The sequence below is a fragment of the Hyperolius riggenbachi genome, chromosome 8, assembly GCF_040937935.1.
Source record: "Hyperolius riggenbachi isolate aHypRig1 chromosome 8, aHypRig1.pri, whole genome shotgun sequence".
Lineage (NCBI taxonomy): Eukaryota > Metazoa > Chordata > Amphibia > Anura > Hyperoliidae > Hyperolius > Hyperolius riggenbachi.
Window position 1 is genome coordinate 250109329 of NC_090653.1, and position 21045 is coordinate 250130373.

A 21045-nucleotide genomic window follows, 5' to 3' on the forward strand; every position below is an offset into this window, starting at 1 on the left:
GAGATGGTTGTACTTACCAACATCTGACCTCTCAAATCCACTTCTTTTGTTTCATTTAATGAAATTGGTGCCACTCATTAAAAAAAAACCATCATGAATGCTTCAGGAACTGAGACGCTCCACATTTCAAAATGTGAATTTGTTTGCACGTCCAAGGTGATATCCTTTGTGCTGCACAACAATGCTCATGCAGCTTGCTTTGCATACTACATCTGGAGAAGATATACATTTTAGGAATGAAGCCCTTGATGGGATATTCTTCAATGATGTCCCTATGGAATCTCAAGGGCGGCTTGTTGTTTAAATTTAGGAACAAAGCTAGATTTATCATTAGCAAAAATTAAGTTTGTTGGTTATGGAAGGCAAGACTTGGCACGCTTTCATTCTCTTAGTTGATTAATTGTGTGTCATTAGTTGATGAGGTGGTTACAAACTGTGCTGGTGAAGGTGAACTGTTTACTCCTTTCCATAAAAAGCTTAGTCTGTGTTGCAGCAGACAAGTTTCCAGGGATGGACTTTTGAGGGCCATCTTCGGTGCACTTTCAGCATCTTTTAGGTAACACGGCTTCGGTTTCCAGTTTAAAATGTGACTCTGGTGGGACTCGAACCCACAACCTTTGAATGCCTACATTTCACTAGAAGTCCAATGCGCTATCCATTGCGCCACAGAGCCAAGCTTGCACTGACTGTTTTTGCCAGGCACCTTCAAATGAAAAATATCTGCTTTTACCCATTTGTTCGTGGCATTTCAGGATGTATGCAGGCTACCTTTTTGTTATATAAGAAGAAAGAGTACAGCATCTGGCTATCTCCCAAATGTTACTCTGGATTATTTCAGCAGTCCCATCTCACTCTCATCAAACACCTGTTTCATTACATAACAAGCTATCATCACAACCCGTCTTCTAGATTTCTAAGAAAAATCAAAAACTTTCTGAGTCTACTACCTGTAACCTGCTAAACTTTCAATACTCAGCAGCAGAGATGGTTGTACTTACCAACATCTGACCTCTCAAATCCACTTCTTTTGTTTTATTTAATGAAATTGGTGCCACTCATTAAAAAACCCCATCATGAATGCTTCAGGAACTGAGACGCTCCACATTTCAAAATGTGAATTGCACGTCCAAGGTGATATCCTTTGTGCTGCACAACAATGCTCATGCAGCTTGCTTTGCATACTACATCTGGAGAAGATATACATTTTAGGAATGAAGCCCTTGATGGTATATTCTTAAATGATGTCCCTATGGAATCTCAAGGGCGGCTTGTTGTTTAAATTTAGGAACAAAGCTAGATTTATCATTAGCGAAAACCAAGTTTGTTGGTTATGGAAGGCAAGACTTGGCACGCTTTCATTCTCTTAGTTGATTAATTGTGTGTCATTAGTTGATGAGGTGGTTACAAACTGTGCTGGTGAAGGTGAACTGTTTACTCCTTTCCATGAAGAGCTTAGTCTGTGTTGCAGCAGACAAGTTTCCAGGGATGGACTTTTGAGGGCCATCTTCGGTGCACTTTCAGCATCTTTTAGGTAACACGGCTTCGGTTTCAAGTTTAAAATGCGACTCTGGTGGGACTCAAACCCACAACCTTTGAATGCCTACATTTCACTAGAAGTCCAATGCGCTATCCATTGCGCCACAGAGCCGAGCTTGCGCTGACTGTTTTTGCCAGGCACCTTCAAATGAAAAATATCTGCTTTTACCCATTTGTTCGTGGCATTTCAGGATGTATGCAGGCTACCTTTTTGTTATATAAGAAGAAAGAGTACAGCATCTGGCTATCTCCCAAATGTTACTCTGGATTATTTCAGCAGTCCCATCTCACTCTCATCAAACACCTGTTTCATTACATAACAAGCTATCATCACAACCCGTCTTCTAGATTTCTAAGAAAAATCAAAAACTTTCTGAGTCTACTACCTGTAACCTGCTAAACTTTCAATACTCAGCAGCAGAGATGGTTGTACTTACTAACATCTGACCTCTCAAATCCACTTCTTTTGTTTCATTTAATGAAATTGGTGCCACTCATTAAAAAAAAACCACCATGAATGCTTCAGGAACTGAGACGCTCCACATTTCAAAATGTGAATTTGTTTGCACGTCCAAGGTGATATCCTTTGTGCTGCACAACAATGCTCGTGCAGCTTGCTTTGCATACTACATCTGGAGAAGATATACATTTTAGGAATGAAGCCCTTGATGGGATATTCTTAAATGATGTCCCTATGGAATCTCAAGGGCGGCTTGTTGTTTAAATTTAGGAACAAAGCTAGATTTATCATTAGTGAAAACCAAGTTTGTTGGTTATGGAAGGCAAGACTTGGCACGCTTTCATTCTCTTAGTTGATTAATTGTGTGTCATTAGTTGATGAGGTGGTTACAAACTGTGCTGGTGAAGGTGAACTGTTTACTCCTTTTTATGAAAAGCTTAGTCTGTGTTGCAGCAGACAAGTTTCCAGGTATGGACTTTTGAGGGCCATCTTCGGTGCACTTTCAGCATCTTTTAGGTAACACGGCTTCGGTTTCCAGTTTAAAATGTGACTCTGGTGGGACTCGAACCCACAACCTTTGAATGCCTACATTTCACTAGAAGTCCAATGCGCTATCCATTGCGCCACAGAGCCGAGCTTGCACTGACTGTTTTTGCCAGGCACCTTCAAATGAAAAATATCTGCTTTTACCCATTTGTTCGTGGCATTTCAGGATGTATGCAGGCTACCTTTTTGTTATATAAGAAGAAAGAGTACAGCATCTGGCTATCTCCCAAATGTTACTCTGGATTATTTCAGCAGTCCCATCTCACTCTCATCAAACACCTGTTTCATTACATAACAAGCTATCATCACAACCCGTCTTCTAGATTTCTAAGAAAAATCAAAAACTTTCTGAGTCTGCTACCTGTAACCTGCTAAACTTTCAATACTCAGCAGCAGAGATGGTTGTACTTACCAACATCTGACCTCTCAAATCCACTTCTTTTGTTTCATTTAATGAAATTGGTGCCACTCATTAAAAAAAAACCATCATGAATGCTTCAGGAACTGAGACGCTCCACATTTCAAAATGTGAATTTGTTTGCACGTCCAAGGTGATATCCTTTGTGCTGCACAACAATGCTCATGCAGCTTGCTTTGCATACTACATCTGGAGAAGATATACATTTTAGGAATGAAGCCCTTGATGGGATATTCTTCAATGATGTCCCTATGGAATCTCAAGGGCGGCTTGTTGTTTAAATTTAGGAACAAAGCTAGATTTATCATTAGCAAAAATTAAGTTTGTTGGTTATGGAAGGCAAGACTTGGCACGCTTTCATTCTCTTAGTTGATTAATTGTGTGTCATTAGTTGATGAGGTGGTTACAAACTGTGCTGGTGAAGGTGAACTGTTTACTCCTTTCCATAAAAAGCTTAGTCTGTGTTGCAGCAGACAAGTTTCCAGGGATGGACTTTTGAGGGCCATCTTCGGTGCACTTTCAGCATCTTTTAGGTAACACGGCTTCGGTTTCCAGTTTAAAATGTGACTCTGGTGGGACTCGAACCCACAACCTTTGAATGCCTACATTTCACTAGAAGTCCAATGCGCTATCCATTGCGCCACAGAGCCAAGCTTGCACTGACTGTTTTTGCCAGGCACCTTCAAATGAAAAATATCTGCTTTTACCCATTTGTTCGTGGCATTTCAGGATGTATGCAGGCTACCTTTTTGTTATATAAGAAGAAAGAGTACAGCATCTGGCTATCTCCCAAATGTTACTCTGGATTATTTCAGCAGTCCCATCTCACTCTCATCAAACACCTGTTTCATTACATAACAAGCTATCATCACAACCCGTCTTCTAGATTTCTAAGAAAAATCAAAAACTTTCTGAGTCTACTACCTGTAACCTGCTAAACTTTCAATACTCAGCAGCAGAGATGGTTGTACTTACCAACATCTGACCTCTCAAATCCACTTCTTTTGTTTTATTTAATGAAATTGGTGCCACTCATTAAAAAACCCCATCATGAATGCTTCAGGAACTGAGACGCTCCACATTTCAAAATGTGAATTGCACGTCCAAGGTGATATCCTTTGTGCTGCACAACAATGCTCATGCAGCTTGCTTTGCATACTACATCTGGAGAAGATATACATTTTAGGAATGAAGCCCTTGATGGTATATTCTTAAATGATGTCCCTATGGAATCTCAAGGGCGGCTTGTTGTTTAAATTTAGGAACAAAGCTAGATTTATCATTAGCGAAAACCAAGTTTGTTGGTTATGGAAGGCAAGACTTGGCACGCTTTCATTCTCTTAGTTGATTAATTGTGTGTCATTAGTTGATGAGGTGGTTACAAACTGTGCTGGTGAAGGTGAACTGTTTACTCCTTTCCATGAAGAGCTTAGTCTGTGTTGCAGCAGACAAGTTTCCAGGGATGGACTTTTGAGGGCCATCTTCGGTGCACTTTCAGCATCTTTTAGGTAACACGGCTTCGGTTTCAAGTTTAAAATGCGACTCTGGTGGGACTCAAACCCACAACCTTTGAATGCCTACATTTCACTAGAAGTCCAATGCGCTATCCATTGCGCCACAGAGCCGAGCTTGCGCTGACTGTTTTTGCCAGGCACCTTCAAATGAAAAATATCTGCTTTTACCCATTTGTTCGTGGCATTTCAGGATGTATGCAGGCTACCTTTTTGTTATATAAGAAGAAAGAGTACAGCATCTGGCTATCTCCCAAATGTTACTCTGGATTATTTCAGCAGTCCCATCTCACTCTCATCAAACACCTGTTTCATTACATAACAAGCTATCATCACAACCCGTCTTCTAGATTTCTAAGAAAAATCAAAAACTTTCTGAGTCTACTACCTGTAACCTGCTAAACTTTCAATACTCAGCAGCAGAGATGGTTGTACTTACTAACATCTGACCTCTCAAATCCACTTCTTTTGTTTCATTTAATGAAATTGGTGCCACTCATTAAAAAAAACCCACCATGAATGCTTCAGGAACTGAGACGCTCCACATTTCAAAATGTGAATTTGTTTGCACGTCCAAGGTGATATCCTTTGTGCTGCACAACAATGCTCGTGCAGCTTGCTTTGCATACTACATCTGGAGAAGATATACATTTTAGGAATGAAGCCCTTGATGGGATATTCTTAAATGATGTCCCTATGGAATCTCAAGGGCGGCTTGTTGTTTAAATTTAGGAACAAAGCTAGATTTATCATTAGTGAAAACCAAGTTTGTTGGTTATGGAAGGCAAGACTTGGCACGCTTTCATTCTCTTAGTTGATTAATTGTGTGTCATTAGTTGATGAGGTGGTTACAAACTGTGCTGGTGAAGGTGAACTGTTTACTCCTTTTTATGAAAAGCTTAGTCTGTGTTGCAGCAGACAAGTTTCCAGGTATGGACTTTTGAGGGCCATCTTCGGTGCACTTTCAGCATCTTTTAGGTAACACGGCTTCGGTTTCCAGTTTAAAATGTGACTCTGGTGGGACTCGAACCCACAACCTTTGAATGCCTACATTTCACTAGAAGTCCAATGCGCTATCCATTGCGCCACAGAGCCGAGCTTGCACTGACTGTTTTTGCCAGGCACCTTCAAATGAAAAATATCTGCTTTTACCCATTTGTTCGTGGCATTTCAGGATGTATGCAGGCTACCTTTTTGTTATATAAGAAGAAAGAGTACAGCATCTGGCTATCTCCCAAATGTTACTCTGGATTATTTCAGCAGTCCCATCTCACTCTCATCAAACACCTGTTTCATTACATAACAAGCTATCATCACAACCCGTCTTCTAGATTTCTAAGAAAAATCAAAAACTTTCTGAGTCTACTACCTGTAACCTGCTAAACTTTCAATACTCAGCAGCAGAGATGGTTGTACTTACCAACATCTGACCTCTCAAATCCACTTCTTTTGTTTCATTTAATGAAATTGGTGCCACTCATTAAAAAAAACCCATCATGAATGCTTCAGGAACTGAGACGCTCCACATTTCAAAATGTGAATTTGTTTGCACGTCCAAGGTGATATCCTTTGTGCTGCATAACAATGCTCATGCAGCTTGCTTTGCATACTACATCTGGAGAAGATATACATTTTAGGAATGAAGCCCTTGATGGGATATTCTTCAATGATGTCCCTATGGAATCTCAAGGGCGGCTTGTTGTTAAAATTTAGGAACACAGCTAGGTTTATCATTAGCAAAAACCAAGTTTGTTGGTTATGGAAGGCAAGACTTGGCACGCTTTCATTCTCTTAGTTGATTAATTGTGTGTCATTAGTTGATGAGGTGGTTACAAACTGTGCTGGTGAAGGTGAACTGTTTACTCCTTTCCATGAAGAGCTTAGTCTGTGTTGCAGCAGACAAGTTTCCAGGGATGGACTTTTGAGGGCCATCTTCGGTGCACTTTCAGCATCTTTTAGGTAACACGGCTTCGGTTTCCAGTTTAAAATGCGACTCTGGTGGGACTCGAACCCACAACCTTTGAATGCCTACATTTCACTAGAAGTCCAATGTGCTATCCATTGCGCCACAGAGCCGAGCTTGCACTGACTGTTTTTGCCAGGCACCTTCAAATGAAAAATATCTGCTTTTACCCATTTGTTCGTGGCATTTCAGGATGTATGCAGGCTACCTTTTTGTTATATAAGAAGAAAGAGTACAGCATCTGGCTATCTCCCAAATGTTACTCTGGATTATTTCAGCAGTCCCATCTCACTCTCATCAAACACCTGTTTCATTACATAACAAGCTATCATCACAACCCATCTTCTAGATTTCTAAGAAAAATCAAAAACTTTCTGAGTCTACTACCTGTAACCTGCTAAACTTTCAATACTCAGCAGCAGAGATGGTTGTACTTACCAACATCTGAACTCTCAAATCCACTTCTTTTGTTTCATTTAATGAAATTGGTGCCACTCATTAAAAAAAAACCATCATGAATGCTTCAGGAACTGAGACGCTCCACATTTCAAAATGTGAATTTGTTTGCACGTCCAAGGTGATATCCTTTGTGCTGCACAACAATGCTCATGCAGCTTGCTTTGCATACTACATCTGCTAAACTTTCAATAGTCAGCAGCAGAGATGGTTGTACTTACCAACATCTGACCTCTCAAATCCACTTCTTTTGTTTCATTTAATGAAATTGGTGCCACTCATTAAAAAAAACCCATCATGAATGCTTCAGGAACTGAGACGCTCCACATTTCAAAATGTGAATTTGTTTGCACGTCCAAGGTGATATCCTTTGTGCTGCATAACAATGCTCATGCAGCTTGCTTTGCATACTACATCTGGAGAAGATATACATTTTAGGAATGAAGCCCTTGATGGGATATTCTTCAATGATGTCCCTATGGAATCTCAAGGGCGGCTTGTTGTTAAAATTTAGGAACACAGCTAGATTTATCATTAGCAAAAACCAAGTTTGTTGGTTATGGAAGGCAAGACTTGGCACGCTTTCATTCTCTTAGTTGATTAATTGTGTGTCATTAGTTGATGAGGTGGTTACAAACTGTGCTGGTGAAGGTGAACTGTTTACTCCTTTCCATGAAGAGCTTAGTCTGTGTTGCAGCAGACAAGTTTCCAGGGATGGACTTTTGAGGGCCATCTTCGGTGCACTTTCAGCATCTTTTAGGTAACACGGCTTCGGTTTCCAGTTTAAAATGCGACTCTGGTGGGACTCGAACCCACAACCTTTGAATGCCTACATTTCACTAGAAGTCCAATGTGCTATCCATTGCGCCACAGAGCCAAGCTTGCACTGACTGTTTTTGCCAGGCACCTTCAAATGAAAAATATCTGCTTTTACCCATTTGTTCGTGGCATTTCAGGATGTATGCAGGCTACCTTTTTGTTATATAAGAAGAAAGAGTACAGCATCTGGCTATCTCCCAAATGTTACTCTGGATTATTTCAGCAGTCCCATCTCACTCTCATCAAACACCTGTTTCATTACATAACAAGCTATCATCACAACCCATCTTCTAGATTTCTAAGAAAAATCAAAAACTTATTGAGTCTACTACCTGTAACCTGCTAAACTTTCAATACTCAGCAGCAGAGATGGTTGTACTTACCAACATCTGACCTCTCAAATCCACTTCTTTTGTTTCATTTAATGAAATTGGTGCCACTCATAAAAAAAAAACCATCATAAATGCTTCAGGAACTGAGACGCTCCACATTTCAAAATGTGAATTTGTTTGCACGTCCAAGGTGATATCCTTTGTGCTGCACAACAATGCTCATGCAGCTTGCTTTGCATACTACATCTGGAGAAGATATACATTTTAGGAAAGAAGCCCTTGATGGGATATTCTTCAATGATGTCCCTATGGAATCTCAAGGGCGGCTTGTTGTTTAAATTTAGGAACAAAGCTAGATTTATCATTAGCAAAAATTAAGTTTGTTGGTTATGGAAGGCAAGACTTGGCACGCTTTCATTCTCTTAGTTGATTAATTGTGTGTCATTAGTTGATGAGGTGGTTACAAACTGTGCTGGTGAAGGTGAACTGTTTACTCCTTTCCATAAAAAGCTTAGTCTGTGTTGCAGCAGACAAGTTTCCAGGGATGGACTTTTGAGGGCCATCTTCGGTGCACTTTCAGCATCTTTTAGGTAACACGGCTTCGGTTTCCAGTTTAAAATGTGACTCTGGTGGGACTCGAACCCACAACCTCTGGTGGGACTCGAACCCACAACATTTCACTAGAAGTCCAATGCACTATCCATTGCGCCACAGAGCCAAGCTTGCACTGACTGTTTTTGCCAGGCACCTTCAAATGAAAAATATCTGCTTTTACCCATTTGTTCGTGGCATTTCAGGATGTATGCAGGCTACCTTTTTGTTATATAAGAAGAAAGAGTACAGCATCTGGCTATCTCCCAAATGTTACTCTGGATTATTTCAGCAGTCCCATCTCACTCTCATCAAACACCTGTTTCATTACATAACAAGCTATCATCACAACCCGTCATCTAGATTTCTAAGAAAAATCAAAAACTTTCTGAGTCTACTACCTGTAACCTGCTAAACTTTCAATACTCAGCAGCAGAGATGGTTGTACTTACCAACATCTGACCTCTCAAATCCACTTCTTTTGTTTCATTTAATGAAATTGGTGCCACTCATTAAAAAAAACCCATCATGAATGCTTCAGGAACTGAGACGCTCCACATTTCAAAATGTGAATTGCACGTCCAAGGTGATATCCTTTGTGCTGCACAACAATGCTCATGCAGCTTGCTTTGCATACTACATCTGGAGAAGATATACATTTTAGGAATGAAGCCCTTGATGGTATATTCTTAAATGATGTCCCTATGGAATCTCAAGGGCGGCTTGTTGTTTAAATTTAGGAACAAAGCTAGATTTATCATTAGCGAACACCAAGTTTGTTGGTTATGGAAGGCAAGACTTGGCACGCTTTCATTCTCTTAGTTGATTAATTGTGTGTCATTAGTTGATGAGGTGGTTACAAACTGTGCTGGTGAAGGTGAACTGTTTACTCCTTTCCATGAAAAGCTTAGTCTGTGTTGCAGCAGACAAGTTTCCAGGGATGGACTTTTGAGGGCCATCTTCGGTGCACTTTCAGCATCTTTTAGGTAACACGGCTTCGGTTTCCAGTTTAAAATGTGACTCTGGTGGGACTCGAACCCACAACCTTTGAATGCTTACATTTCACTAGAAGTCCAATGCGCTATCCATTGCGCCACAGAGCCAAGCTTGCACTGACTGTTTTTGCCAGGCACCTTCAAATGAAAAATATCTGCTTTTACCCATTTGTTCGTGGCATTTCAGGACGTATGCAGGCTACCTTTTTGTTATATAAGAAGAAAGAGTACAGCATCTGGCTATCTCCCAAATGGTACTCTGGATTATTTCAGCAGTCCCATCTCACTCTCATCAAACACCTGTTTCATTACATAACAAGCTATCATCACAACCCGTCTTCTAGATTTCTAAGAAAAATCAAAAACTTTCTGAGTCTACTACCTGTAACTTGCTAAACTTTCAATACTCAGCAGCAGAGATGGTTGTACTTACCAACATCTGACCTCTCAAATCCACTTCTTTTGTTTCATTTAATGAAATTGGTGCCACTCATTAAAAAAACCCATCATGAATGCTTCAGGAACTGAGACGCTCCACATTTCAAAATGTGAATTTGTTTGCACGTCCAAGGTGATATCCTTTGTGCTGCATAACAATGCTCATGCAGCTTGCTTTGCATACTACATCTGGAGAAGATATACATTTTAGGAATGAAGCCCTTGATGGGATATTCTTAAATGATGTCCCTATGAAATCTCAAGGGCGGCTTGTTGTTTAAATTTAGGAACAAAGCTAGATTTAACATTAGTGAAAACCAAGTTTGTTGGTTATGGAAGGCAAGACTTGGCACGCTTTCATTCTCTTAGTTGATTAATTGTGTGTCATTGGTTGATGAGGTGGTTACAAACTGTGCTGGTGAAGGTGAACTGTTTACTCCTTTCCATGAAAAGCTTAGTCTGTGTTGCAGCAGACAAGTTTCCAGGGATGGACTTTTGAGGGCCATCTTCGGTGCACTTTCAGCATCTTTTAGGTAACACGGCTTCGGTTTCCAGTTTAAAATGTGACTCTGGTGGGACTCGAACCCACAACCTTTGAATGCCTACATTTCACTAGAAGTCCAACGCGCTATCCATTGCGCCACAGAGCCAAGCTTGCACTGACTGTTTTTGCCAGGCACCTTAAAATGAAAAATATCTGCTTTTACCCATTTGTTCGTGGCATTTCAGGATGTATGCAGGCTACGTTTTTGTTATATAAGAAGAAAGAGTACAGCATCTGGCTATCTCCCAAATGTTACTCTGGATTATTTCAGCAGTCCCATCTCACTCTCATCAAACACCTGTTTCATTACATAACAAGCTATCATCACAACCCGTCATCTAGATTTCTAAGAAAAATCAAAAACTTTCTGAGTCTACTACCTGTAACCTGCTAAACTTTCAATACTCCGCAGCAGAGATGGTTGTACTTACCAACATCTGACCTCTCAAATCCACTTCTTTTGTTTCATTTAATGAAATTGGTGCCACTCATTAAAAAAACCCCATCATGAATGCTTCAGGAACTGAGACGCTCCACATTTCAAAATGTGAATTTGTTTGCACGTCCAAGGTGATATCCTTTATGCTGCACAACAATGCTCATGCAGCTTGCTTTGCATACTACATCTGGAGAAAATATACATTTTAGGAATGAAGCCCTTGATGGGATATTCTTAAATGATGTCCCTATGGAATCTCAAGGGCGGCTTGTTGTTTAAATTTAGGAACAAAGCTAGATTTATCATTAGCGAAAACCAAGTTTGTTGGTTATGGAAGGCAAGACTTGGCACGCTTTCATTCTCTTTGTTGATTAATTGTGTGTCATTAGTTGATGAGGTGGTTACAAACTGTGCTGGTGAAGGTGAACTGTTTACTCCTTTCCATGAAGAGCTTAGTCTGTGTTGCAGCAGACAAGTTTCCAGGGATGGACTTTTGAGGGCCATCTTCGGTGCACTTTCAGCATCTTTTAGGTAACAAGGCTTCGGTTTCCAGTTTAAAATGCGACTCTGGTGGGACTCGAACCCACAACCTTTGAATGCCTACATTTCACTAGAAGTCCAACGCGCTATCCATTGCGCCACAGAGCCGAGCTTGCACTGACTGTTTTTGCCAGGCACCTTCAAATGAAAAATATCTGCTTTTACCCATTTGTTCGTGGCATTTCAGGATGTATGCAGGCTACCTTTTTGTTATATAAGAAGAAAGAGTACAGCATCTGGCTATCTCCCAAATGTTACTCTGGATTATTTCAGCAGTCCCATCTCACTCTCATCAAACACCTGTTTCATTACATAACAAGCTATCATCACAACCCGTCTTCTAGATTTCTAAGAAAAATCTAAAACTTTCTGAGTCTACTACCTGTAACCTGCTAAACTTTCAATACTCAGCAGCAGAGATGGTTGTACTTACCAACATCTGACCTCTCAAATCCACTTCTTTTGTTTCATTTAATGAAATTGGTGCCACTCATTAAAAAAACCCATCATGAATGCTTCAGGAACTGAGACGCTCCACATTTCAAAATGTGAATTTGTTTGCACGTCCAAGGTGATATCCTTTGTGCTGCACAACAATGCTCATGCAGCTTGCTTTGCATACTACATCTGGAGAAAATATACATTTTAGGAATGAAGCCCTTGATGGGATATTCTTAAATGATGTCCCTGTGGAATCTCAAGGGCGGCTTGTTGTTTAAATTTAGGAACAAAGCTAGATTTATCATTAGCGAAAACCAAGTTTGTTGGTTATGGAAGGCAAGACTTGGCACGCTTTCATTCTCTTTGTTGATTAATTGTGTGTCATTAGTTGATGAGGTGGTTACAAACTGTGCTGGTGAAGGTGAACTGTTTACTCCTTTCCATGAAGAGCTTAGTCTGTGTTGCAGCAGACAAGTTTCCAGGGATGGACTCTTGAGGGCCATCTTTGGTGCACTTTCAGCATCTTTTAGGTAACACGGCTTCGGTTTCCAGTTTAAAATGCGACTCTGGTGGGACTCGAACCCACAACCTTTGAATGCCTACATTTCACTAGAAGTCCAATGCGCTATCCATTGCACCACAGAGCCGAGCTTGCACTGCCTGTTTTTGCCAGGCACCTTCAAATGAAAAATATCTGTTTTACCCATTTGTTCGTTGCATTTCAGGATGTATGCAGGCTACCTTTTTGTTATATAAGAAGAAAGAGTACAGCATCTGGCTATCTCCCAAATGTTACTCTGGATTATTTCAGCAGTCCCATCTCACTCTCATCAAACACCTGTTTCATTACATAACAAGCTATCATCACAACCCGTCTTCTAGATTTCTAAGAAAAATCAAAAACTTTCTGAGTCTACTACCTGTAACCTGCTAAACTTTCAACACTCAGCAGCAGAGATGGTTGTACTTACCAACATCTGACCTCTCAAATCCACTTCTTTTGTTTCATTTAATGAAATTGGTGCCACTCATTAAAAAAACCCATCATGAATGCTTCAGGAACTGAGACGCTCCACATTTCAAAATGTGAATTTGTTTGCACGTCCAAGGTGATATCCTTTGTGCTGCACAACAATGCTCATGCAGCTTGCTTTGCATACTACATCTGGAGAAAATATACATTTTAGGAATGAAGCCCTTGATGGGATATTCTTAAATGATGTCCCTATGGAATCTCAAGGGCGGCTTGTTGTTTAAATTTAGGAACAAAGCTAGATTTATCATTAGCGAAAACCAAGTTTGTTGGTTATGGAAGGCAAGACTTGGCACGCTTTCATTCTCTTTGTTGATTAATTGTGTGTCATTAGTTGATGAGGTGGTTACAAACTGTGCTGGTGAAGGTGAACTGTTTACTCCTTTCCATGAAGAGCTTAGTCTGTGTTGCAGCAGACAAGTTTCCAGGGATGGACTTTTGAGGGCCATCTTCGGTGCACTTTCAGCATCTTTTAGGTAACAAGGCTTCGGTTTCCAGTTTAAAATGCGACTCTGGTGGGACTCGAACCCACAACCTTTGAATGCCTACATTTCACTAGAAGTCCAACGCGCTATCCATTGCGCCACAGAGCCGAGCTTGCACTGACTGTTTTTGCCAGGCACCTTCAAATGAAAAATATCTGCTTTTACCCATTTGTTCGTGGCATTTCAGGATGTATGCAGGCTACCTTTTTGTTATATAAGAAGAAAGAGTACAGCATCTGGCTATCTCCCAAATGTTACTCTGGATTATTTCAGCAGTCCCATCTCACTCTCATCAAACACCTGTTTCATTACATAACAAGCTATCATCACAACCCGTCTTCTAGATTTCTAAGAAAAATCTAAAACTTTCTGAGTCTACTACCTGTAACCTGCTAAACTTTCAATACTCAGCAGCAGAGATGGTTGTACTTACCAACATCTGACCTCTCAAATCCACTTCTTTTGTTTCATTTAATGAAATTGGTGCCACTCATTAAAAAAACCCATCATGAATGCTTCAGGAACTGAGACGCTCCACATTTCAAAATGTGAATTTGTTTGCACGTCCAAGGTGATATCCTTTGTGCTGCACAACAATGCTCATGCAGCTTGCTTTGCATACTACATCTGGAGAAAATATACATTTTAGGAATGAAGCCCTTGATGGGATATTCTTAAATGATGTCCCTATGGAATCTCAAGGGCGGCTTGTTGTTTAAATTTAGGAACAAAGCTAGATTTATCATTAGCGAAAACCAAGTTTGTTGGTTATGGAAGGCAAGACTTGGCACGCTTTCATTCTCTTTGTTGATTAATTGTGTGTCATTAGTTGATGAGGTGGTTACAAACTGTGCTGGTGAAGGTGAACTGTTTACTCCTTTCCATGAAGAGCTTAGTCTGTGTTGCAGCAGACAAGTTTCCAGGGATGGACTCTTGAGGGCCATCTTTGGTGCACTTTCAGCATCTTTTAGGTAACACGGCTTCGGTTTCCAGTTTAAAATGCGACTCTGGTGGGACTCGAACCCACAACCTTTGAATGCCTACATTTCACTAGAAGTCCAATGCGCTATCCATTGCACCACAGAGCCGAGCTTGCACTGCCTGTTTTTGCCAGGCACCTTCAAATGAAAAATATCTGTTTTACCCATTTGTTCGTTGCATTTCAGGATGTATGCAGGCTACCTTTTTGTTATATAAGAAGAAAGAGTACAGCATCTGGCTATCTCCCAAATGTTACTCTGGATTATTTCAGCAGTCCCATCTCACTCTCATCAAACACCTGTTTCATTACATAACAAGCTATCATCACAACCCGTCTTCTAGATTTCTAAGAAAAATCAAAAACTTTCTGAGTCTACTACCTGTAACCTGCTAAACTTTCAACACTCAGCAGCAGAGATGGTTGTACTTACCAACATCTGACCTCTCAAATCCACTTCTTTTGTTTCATTTAATGAAATTGGTGCCACTCATTAAAAAAACCCATCATGAATGCTTCAGGAACTGAGACGCTCCACATTTCAAAATGTGAATTTGTTTGCACGTCCAAGGTGATATCCTTTGTGCTGCACAACAATGCTCATGCAGCTTGCTTTGCATACTACATCTGGAGAAAATATACATTTTAGGAATGAAGCCCTTGATGGGATATTCTTAAATGATGTCCCTATGGAATCTCAAGGGCGGCTTGTTGTTTAAATTTAGGAACAAAGCTAGATTTATCATTAGCGAAAACCAAGTTTGTTGGTTATGGAAGGCAAGACTTGGCACGCTTTCATTCTCTTTGTTGATTAATTGTGTGTCATTAGTTGATGAGGTGGTTACAAACTGTGCTGGTGAAGGTGAACTGTTTACTCCTTTCCATGAAGAGCTTAGTCTGTGTTGCAGCAGACAAGTTTCCAGGGATGGACTTTTGAGGGCCATCTTCGGTGCACTTTCAGCATCTTTTAGGTAACACGGCTTCGGATTCCAGTTTAAAATGCGACTCTGGTGGGACTCGAACCCACAACCTTTGAATGCCTACATTTCACTAGAAGTCCAATGCGCTATCCATTGCGCCACAGAGCCAAGCTTGCACTGCTTGTTTTTGCCAGGCACCTTCAAATGAAAAATATCTGCTTTTACCCATTTGTTCGTTGCATTTCAGGATGTATGCAGGCTACCTTTTTGTTATATAAGAAGAAAGAGTACAGCATCTGGCTATCTCCCAAATGTTACTCTGGATTATTTCAGCAGTCCCATCTCACTCTCATCAAACACCTGTTTCATTACATAACAAGCTATCATCACAACCCGTCTTCTAGATTTCTAAGAAAAATCAAAAACTTTCTGAGTCTGCTACCTGTAACCTGCTAAACTTTCAATACTCAGCAGCAGAGATGGTTGTACTTACCAACATCTGACCTCTCAAATCCACTTCTTTTGTTTCATTTAATGAAATTGGTGCCACTCATTAAAAAAACCCATCATGAATGCTTCAGGAACTGAGACGCTCCACATTTCAAAATGTGAATTTGTTTGCACGTCCAAGGTGATATCCTTTGTGCTGCACAACAATGCTCATGCAGCTTGCTTTGCATACTACATCTGGAGAAAATATACATTTTAGGAATGAAGCCCTTGATGGGATATTCTTAAATGATGTCCCTATGGAATCTCAAGGGCGGCTTGTTGTTTAAATTTAGGAACAAAGCTAGATTTATCATTAGCGAAAACCAAGTTTGCTGGTTATGGAAGGCAAGACTTGGCACGCTTTCATTCTCTTTGTTGATTAATTGTGTGTCATTAGTTGATGAGGTGGTTACAAACTGTGCTGGTGAAGGTGAACTGTTTACTCCTTTCCATGAAGAGCTTAGTCTGTGTTGCAGCAGACAAGTTTCCAGGGATGGACTTTTGAGGGCCATCTTCGGTGCACTTTCAGCATCTTTTAGGTAACACGGCTTCGGTTTCCAGTTTAAAATGCGACTCTGGTGGGACTCGAACCCACAACCTTTGAATGCCTACATTTCACTAGAAGTCCAACGCGCTATCCATTGCGCCACAGAGCCGAGCTTGCACTGACTGTTTTTGCCAGGCACCTTCAAATGAAAAATATCTGCTTTTACCCATTTGTTCGTGGCATTTCAGGATGTATGCAGGCTACCTTTTTGTTATATAAGAAGAAAGAGTACAGCATCTGGCTATCTCCCAAATGTTACTCTGGATTATTTCAGCAGTCCCATCTCACTCTCATCAAACACCTGTTTCATTACATAACAAGCTATCATCACAACCCGTCTTCTAGATTTCTAAGAAAAATCTAAAACTTTCTGAGTCTACTACCTGTAACCTGCTAAACTTTCAATACTCAGCAGCAGAGATGGTTGTACTTACCAACATCTGACCTCTCAAATCCACTTCTTTTGTTTCATTTAATGAAATTGGTGCTACTCATTAAAAAAAACCCATCATGAATGCTTACAGGAACTGAGACGCTCCACATTTCAAAATGTGAATTTGTTTGCACGTCCAAGGTGATATCCTTTGTGCTGCACAACAATGCTCATGCAGCTTGCTTTGCATACTACATCTGGAGAAGATATACATTTTAGGAATGAAGCCCTTGACGGGATATTCTTAAATGATGTCCCTAAGGAATCTCAAGGGCGGCTTGTTGTTTAAATTTAGGAACAAAGCTAGATTTATCATTAGCGAAAACCAAGTTTGTTGGTTATGGAAGGCAAGACTTGGCACGCTTTCATTCTCTTAGTTGATTAATTGTGTGTCATTAGTTGATGAGGTGGTTACAAACTGTGCTGGTGAAGGTGAACTGTTTACTCCTTTCCATGAAGAGCTTAGTCTGTGTTGCAGCAGACAAGTTTCCAGGGATGGACTCTTGAGGGCCATCTTTGGTGCACTTTCAGCATCTTTTAGGTAACACGGCTTCGGTTTCCAGTTTAAAATGCGACTCTGGTGGGACTCGAACCCACAACCTTTGAATGCCTACATTTCACTAGAAGTCCAATGCGCTATCCATTGCGCCACAGAGCCGAGCTTGCACTGCTTGTTTTTGCCAGGCACCTTCAAATGAAAAATATCTGCTTTTACCCATTTGTTCGTTGCATTTCAGGATGTATGCAGGCTACCTTTTTGTTATATAAGAAGAAAGAGTACAGCATCTGGCTATCTCCCAAATGTTACTCTGGATTATTTCAGCAGTCCCATCTCACTCTCATCAAACACCTGTTTCATTACATAACAAGCTATCATCACAACCCATCTTCTAGATTTCTAAGAAAAATCAAAAACTTTCTGAGTCTACTACCTGTAACCTGCTAAACTTTCAACACTCAGCAGCAGAGATGGTTGTACTTACCAACATCTGACCTCTCAAATCCACTTCTTTTGTTTCATTTAATGAAATTGGTGCCACTCATTAACAAAAACCATCATGAATGCTTCAGGAACTGAGACGCTCCACATTTCAAAATGTGAATTTGTTTGCACGTCCAAGGTGATATCCTTTGTGCTGCACAACAATGCTCATGCAGCTTGCTTTGCATACTACATCTGGAGAAAATATACATTTTAGGAATGAAGCCCTTGATGGGATATTCTTAAATGATGTCCCTATGGAATCTCAAGGGCGGCTTGTTGTTTAAATTTAGGAACAAAGCTAGATTTATCATTAGCGAAAACCAAGTTTGTTGGTTATGGAAGGCAAGACTTGGCACGCTTTCATTCTCTTTGTTGATTAATTGTGTGTCATTAGTTGATGAGGTGGTTACAAACTGTGCTGGTGAAGGTGAACTGTTTACTCCTTTCCATGAAGAGCTTAGTCTGTGTTGCAGCAGACAAGTTTCCAGGGATGGACTTTTGAGGGCCATCTTCGGTGCACTTTCAGCATCTTTTAGGTAACACGGCTTCGGTTTCCAGTTTAAAATGCGACTCTGGTGGGACTCGAACCCACAACCTTTGAATGCCTACATTTCACTAGAAGTCCAACGCGCTATCCATTGCGCCACAGAGCCGAGCTTGCACTGACTGTTTTTGCCAGGCACCTTCAAATGAAAAATATCTGCTTTTACCCATTTGTTCGTGGCATTTCAGGATGTATGCAGGCTACCTTTTTGTTATATAATAAGAAAGAGTACAGCATCTGGCTATCTCCCAAATGTTACTCTGGATTATTTCAGCAGTCCCATCTCACTCTCATCAAACACCTGTTTCATTACATAACAAGCTATCATCACAACCCGTCTTCTAGATTTCTAAGAAAAATCTAAAACTTTCTGAGTCTACTACCTGTAACCTGCTAAACTTTCAATACTCAGCAGCAGAGATGGTTGTACTTACCAACATCTGACCTCTCAAATCCACTTCTTTTGTTTCATTTAATGAAATTGGTGCTACTCATTAAAAAAAACCCATCATGAATGCTTACAGGAACTGAGACGCTCCACATTTCAAAATGTGAATTTGTTTGCACGTCCAAGGTGATATCCTTTGTGCTGCACAACAATGCTCATGCAGCTTGCTTTGCATACTACATCTGGAGAAGATATACATTTTAGGAATGAAGCCCTTGATGGGATATTCTTAAATGATGTCCCTAAGGAATCTCAAGGGCGGCTTGTTGTTTAAATTTAGGAACAAAGCTAGATTTATCATTAGCGAAAACCAAGTTTGTTGGTTATGGAAGGCAAGACTTGGCACGCTTTCATTCTGTTAGTTGATTAATTGTGTGTCATTAGTTGATGAGGTGGTTACAAACTGTGCTGGTGAAGGTGAACTGTTTACTCCTTTCCATGAAGAGCTTAGTCTGTGTTGCAGCAGACAAGTTTCCAGGGATGGACTCTTGAGGGCCATCTTTGGTGCACTTTCAGCATCTTTTACGTAACACGGCTTCGGTTTCCAGTTTAAAATGCGACTCTGGTGGGACTCGAACCCACAACCTTTGAATGCCTACATTTCACTAGAAGTCCAATGCGCTATCCATTGCGCCACAGAGCCGAGCTTGCACTGCCTGTTTTTGCCAGGCACCTTCAAATGAAAAATATCTGCTTTTACCCATTTGTTCGTTGCATTTCAGGATGTATGCAGGCTACCTTTTTGTTATATAAGAAGAAAGAGTACAGCATCTGGCTATCTCCCAAATGTTACTCTGGATTATTTCAGCAGTCCCATCTCACTCTCATCAAACACCTGTTTCATTACATAACAAGCTATCATCACAACCCGTCTTCTAGATTTCTAAGAAAAATCAAAAACTTTCTGAGTCTACTACCTGTAACCTGCTAAACTTTCAACACTCAGCAGCACAGATGGTTGTACTTACCAACATCTGACCTCTCAAATCCACTTCTTTTGTTTCATTTAATGAAATTGGTGCCACTCATTAAAAAAACCCATCATGAATGCTTCAGGAACTGAGACGCTCCACATTTCAAAATGTGAATTTGTTTGCACGTCCAAGGTGATATCCTTTGTGCTGCACAACAATGCTCATGCAGCTTGCTTTGCATACTACATCTGGAGAAAATATACATTTTAGGAATGAAGCCCTTGATGGGATATTCTTAAATGATGTCCCTATGGAATCTCAAGGGCGGCTTGTTGTTTAAATTTAGGAACAAAGCTAGATTTATCATTAGCGAAAACCAAGTTTGTTGGTTATGGAAGGCAAGACTTGGCACGCTTTCATTCTCTTTGTTGATTAATTGTGTGTCATTAGTTGATGAGGTGGTTACAAACTGTGCTGGTGAAGGTGAACTGTTTACTCCTTTCCATGAAGAGCTTAGTCTGTGTTGCAGCAGACAAGTTTCCAGGGATGGACTTTTGAGGGCCATCTTCGGTGCACTTTCAGCATCTTTTAGGTAACACGGCTTCGGTTTCCAGTTTAAAATGCGACTCTGGTGGGACTCGAACCCACAACCTTTGAATGCCTACATTTCACTAGAAGTCCAACGCGCTATCCATTGCGCCACAGAGCCGAGCTTGCACTGACTGTTTTTGCCAGGCACCTTCAAATGAAAAATATCTGCTTTTACCCATTTGTTCGTGGCATTTCAGGATGTATGCAGGCTACCTTTTTGTTATATAATAAGAAAGAGTACAGCATCTGGCTATCTCCCAAATGTTACTCTGGATTATTTCAGCAGTCCCATCTCACTCTCATCAAACACCTGTTTCATTACATAACAAGCTATCATCACAACCCGTCTTCTAGATTTCTAAGAAAAATCAAAAACTTTCTGAGTCTACTACCTGTAACCTGCTAAACTTTCAATACTCAGCAGCAGAGATGGTTGTACTTACCAACATCTGACCTCTCAAATCCACTTCTTTTGTTTCATTTAATGAAATTGGTGCCACTCATTAAAAAAACCCATCATGAATGCTTCAGGAACTGAGACGCTCCACATTTCAAAATGTGAATTTGTTTGCACGTCCAAGGTGATATCCTTTGTGCTGCACAACAATGCTCATGCAGCTTGCTTTGCATACTACATCTGGAGAA

At 40.5% G+C, this 21045-nt stretch overlaps 21 non-coding genes across 21 annotated transcripts; all 21 read right to left on the reverse strand.

Moving 5' to 3' along the window:
* Positions 1-587: 587 nt before the first annotated feature.
* Positions 588-673, reverse strand: TRNAR-UCU (transfer RNA arginine (anticodon UCU)). Its single transcript is given in 2 exon segments — positions 588-623; positions 637-673. It is a non-coding gene; the product is annotated as a tRNA-Arg (tRNA).
* Positions 674-1562: 889 nt separating this feature from the next.
* On the reverse strand, positions 1563-1648 carry TRNAR-UCU (transfer RNA arginine (anticodon UCU)). The gene is given in 2 exon segments: positions 1563-1598; positions 1612-1648. It is a non-coding gene; the product is annotated as a tRNA-Arg (tRNA).
* Positions 1649-2543: 895 nt separating this feature from the next.
* TRNAR-UCU (transfer RNA arginine (anticodon UCU)) lies at positions 2544-2629 on the reverse strand. Its single transcript is given in 2 exon segments — positions 2544-2579; positions 2593-2629. It is a non-coding gene; the product is annotated as a tRNA-Arg (tRNA).
* An 895-nt stretch (positions 2630-3524) lies between these two features.
* On the reverse strand, positions 3525-3610 carry TRNAR-UCU (transfer RNA arginine (anticodon UCU)). Its single transcript is given in 2 exon segments — positions 3525-3560; positions 3574-3610. It is a non-coding gene; the product is annotated as a tRNA-Arg (tRNA).
* Positions 3611-4499: 889 nt separating this feature from the next.
* TRNAR-UCU (transfer RNA arginine (anticodon UCU)) lies at positions 4500-4585 on the reverse strand. The gene is given in 2 exon segments: positions 4500-4535; positions 4549-4585. It is a non-coding gene; the product is annotated as a tRNA-Arg (tRNA).
* Positions 4586-5480: 895 nt separating this feature from the next.
* On the reverse strand, positions 5481-5566 carry TRNAR-UCU (transfer RNA arginine (anticodon UCU)). The gene is given in 2 exon segments: positions 5481-5516; positions 5530-5566. It is a non-coding gene; the product is annotated as a tRNA-Arg (tRNA).
* An 895-nt stretch (positions 5567-6461) lies between these two features.
* Positions 6462-6547, reverse strand: TRNAR-UCU (transfer RNA arginine (anticodon UCU)). The gene is given in 2 exon segments: positions 6462-6497; positions 6511-6547. It is a non-coding gene; the product is annotated as a tRNA-Arg (tRNA).
* Positions 6548-7681: 1134 nt separating this feature from the next.
* Positions 7682-7767, reverse strand: TRNAR-UCU (transfer RNA arginine (anticodon UCU)). The gene is given in 2 exon segments: positions 7682-7717; positions 7731-7767. It is a non-coding gene; the product is annotated as a tRNA-Arg (tRNA).
* An 895-nt stretch (positions 7768-8662) lies between these two features.
* Positions 8663-8759, reverse strand: TRNAR-UCU (transfer RNA arginine (anticodon UCU)). The gene is made up of 2 exons: positions 8723-8759; positions 8663-8698 (listed from the first exon to the last, which is right to left on the reverse strand). It is a non-coding gene; the product is annotated as a tRNA-Arg (tRNA).
* An 890-nt stretch (positions 8760-9649) lies between these two features.
* On the reverse strand, positions 9650-9735 carry TRNAR-UCU (transfer RNA arginine (anticodon UCU)). The gene is given in 2 exon segments: positions 9650-9685; positions 9699-9735. It is a non-coding gene; the product is annotated as a tRNA-Arg (tRNA).
* An 894-nt stretch (positions 9736-10629) lies between these two features.
* Positions 10630-10715, reverse strand: TRNAR-UCU (transfer RNA arginine (anticodon UCU)). The gene is given in 2 exon segments: positions 10630-10665; positions 10679-10715. It is a non-coding gene; the product is annotated as a tRNA-Arg (tRNA).
* An 895-nt stretch (positions 10716-11610) lies between these two features.
* Positions 11611-11696, reverse strand: TRNAR-UCU (transfer RNA arginine (anticodon UCU)). The gene is given in 2 exon segments: positions 11611-11646; positions 11660-11696. It is a non-coding gene; the product is annotated as a tRNA-Arg (tRNA).
* Positions 11697-12590: 894 nt separating this feature from the next.
* On the reverse strand, positions 12591-12676 carry TRNAR-UCU (transfer RNA arginine (anticodon UCU)). Its single transcript is given in 2 exon segments — positions 12591-12626; positions 12640-12676. It is a non-coding gene; the product is annotated as a tRNA-Arg (tRNA).
* Positions 12677-13569: 893 nt separating this feature from the next.
* TRNAR-UCU (transfer RNA arginine (anticodon UCU)) lies at positions 13570-13655 on the reverse strand. The gene is given in 2 exon segments: positions 13570-13605; positions 13619-13655. It is a non-coding gene; the product is annotated as a tRNA-Arg (tRNA).
* An 894-nt stretch (positions 13656-14549) lies between these two features.
* On the reverse strand, positions 14550-14635 carry TRNAR-UCU (transfer RNA arginine (anticodon UCU)). The gene is given in 2 exon segments: positions 14550-14585; positions 14599-14635. It is a non-coding gene; the product is annotated as a tRNA-Arg (tRNA).
* Positions 14636-15528: 893 nt separating this feature from the next.
* TRNAR-UCU (transfer RNA arginine (anticodon UCU)) lies at positions 15529-15614 on the reverse strand. The gene is given in 2 exon segments: positions 15529-15564; positions 15578-15614. It is a non-coding gene; the product is annotated as a tRNA-Arg (tRNA).
* Positions 15615-16508: 894 nt separating this feature from the next.
* Positions 16509-16594, reverse strand: TRNAR-UCU (transfer RNA arginine (anticodon UCU)). The gene is given in 2 exon segments: positions 16509-16544; positions 16558-16594. It is a non-coding gene; the product is annotated as a tRNA-Arg (tRNA).
* Positions 16595-17490: 896 nt separating this feature from the next.
* TRNAR-UCU (transfer RNA arginine (anticodon UCU)) lies at positions 17491-17576 on the reverse strand. The gene is given in 2 exon segments: positions 17491-17526; positions 17540-17576. It is a non-coding gene; the product is annotated as a tRNA-Arg (tRNA).
* Positions 17577-18470: 894 nt separating this feature from the next.
* TRNAR-UCU (transfer RNA arginine (anticodon UCU)) lies at positions 18471-18556 on the reverse strand. Its single transcript is given in 2 exon segments — positions 18471-18506; positions 18520-18556. It is a non-coding gene; the product is annotated as a tRNA-Arg (tRNA).
* Positions 18557-19452: 896 nt separating this feature from the next.
* Positions 19453-19538, reverse strand: TRNAR-UCU (transfer RNA arginine (anticodon UCU)). The gene is given in 2 exon segments: positions 19453-19488; positions 19502-19538. It is a non-coding gene; the product is annotated as a tRNA-Arg (tRNA).
* An 894-nt stretch (positions 19539-20432) lies between these two features.
* Positions 20433-20518, reverse strand: TRNAR-UCU (transfer RNA arginine (anticodon UCU)). Its single transcript is given in 2 exon segments — positions 20433-20468; positions 20482-20518. It is a non-coding gene; the product is annotated as a tRNA-Arg (tRNA).
* Positions 20519-21045: the final 527 nt, after the last annotated feature.